We start from the raw sequence: 1,457 nt of genomic DNA, 5'->3' as shown, positions 1-1,457 counted from the left end.
CGCGACCCCTCCGGTAAGTGGCATACAGTTCTCTGCTACTCCCGGATACAGCCAGGGCCAAGCTTTGGCCCCGGCATCTTCCCATTACGGCAACCCGTCCGGGGTGAATGGACGGACCCCTTCACAGGCTGCCCCGACTGCTAGCTTAACAGGCCCTACCCAGGGGTCGAGGAGCAAAAGGTCCTCCAAGGGCAGCACCCGAACGGGAGAAAAGCGCCAAAAGAAGGGGTACACACCCCAATACACCCAGTACACAGAGCTCACGGACTCTCAGGAACGTGTATATATTGCCACAAGGCAGAATACGCACTACCGGAGACCACAGCCATTGTACAAAGACAGCTCCCGGAGAGATCCGAGTAAAAGGTGCGAGTACCACAACGACATTGGTCACAGCACCAATGAGTGTAAAAATCTCAAAGACGAGATTGAGAATTTGATCCGTTTGGGCCACCTCTATGAGTGGATCAAAAATAGGTTGCCCCACCTTAATCCAGGGCAGGTGGCAGGGGGTATGCCTCCGGGAACACCAGGGGGTACAGCAGGAGTATTGCCTCCGAGTGCTCCGCAGGTGACACCCGGCATATGCCGGACTACCGCGGCCTAATGGACGGGTAGCCATGATCTCCGGAGGTCCCCATATCGGAGGAAACACTCGCAAGGAGCGAAAGAGATATGCCGAGGACGCAAGACACAGTGAGGTGTGGGAGGTCACTCAACTCCCGGCTCAAAGGCCTCGGCTAATGGACCAGCCCATAACGTTCACAGAAGAAGACGCCAAGACGGTGCATTTTCCTCATCACGACCCGCTGGTCATAGAGACCCCCATCGCAAATAAGGTGGTGGCTAGGGTCCTGATTGACAACGGGAGTTCCGTGAACTTGCTCTTCAAAGAAGCCTTCACTGCGATAGGGTTGACCGACCGGGACCTCTCGCCTAGTGGATCGCAGCTCACAGGGTTTAACGGGACGACGCTAATCCCGATGGGAAAAGTCAGGCTCCCGGTTACCCTGTGCCCCGATACCCCCAAAGCACATTCAAGTATTGCACCTTCGTGGTGGTAGACTGTCCAACAGCCTACAACGCAATCTTAGGCCGACCGGCCCTCGTCGACTTTGGTGCAATAACCTCAATCCGACATCTATGCCTAAAATTCCCTACCCAGGAAGCCGGAGTCGGAACGGTGAGGGGAAATCAAGGAGAGGCCAGGCAATGTTACAATGTTGCCACCCACTTGCCAGTACTCATGGTCCGGGGGCCCCCTGAGATAGAGAAGGCTGAAGAGGACGAGTTGGATCCTCGCATAGGGTCCGAAAGGGTCGTAGAACCAATAGAGGACGTCGAAGAAATACCAGTGTGCGACGACGACTCCACCAAAGTACTCCGGATAGGGAGAAGCCTGGATCCGGAGGAAAAAGATAAAATAATAAAAACACTGAAGGGCGCCATCGACATTT

The sequence above is a fragment of the Cannabis sativa genome, chromosome 2 (genome assembly GCF_029168945.1).
Source record: "Cannabis sativa cultivar Pink pepper isolate KNU-18-1 chromosome 2, ASM2916894v1, whole genome shotgun sequence".
NCBI classification, from domain to species: domain Eukaryota; kingdom Viridiplantae; phylum Streptophyta; class Magnoliopsida; order Rosales; family Cannabaceae; genus Cannabis; species Cannabis sativa.
Note: the sequence above shows the minus strand (reverse complement) of the source record.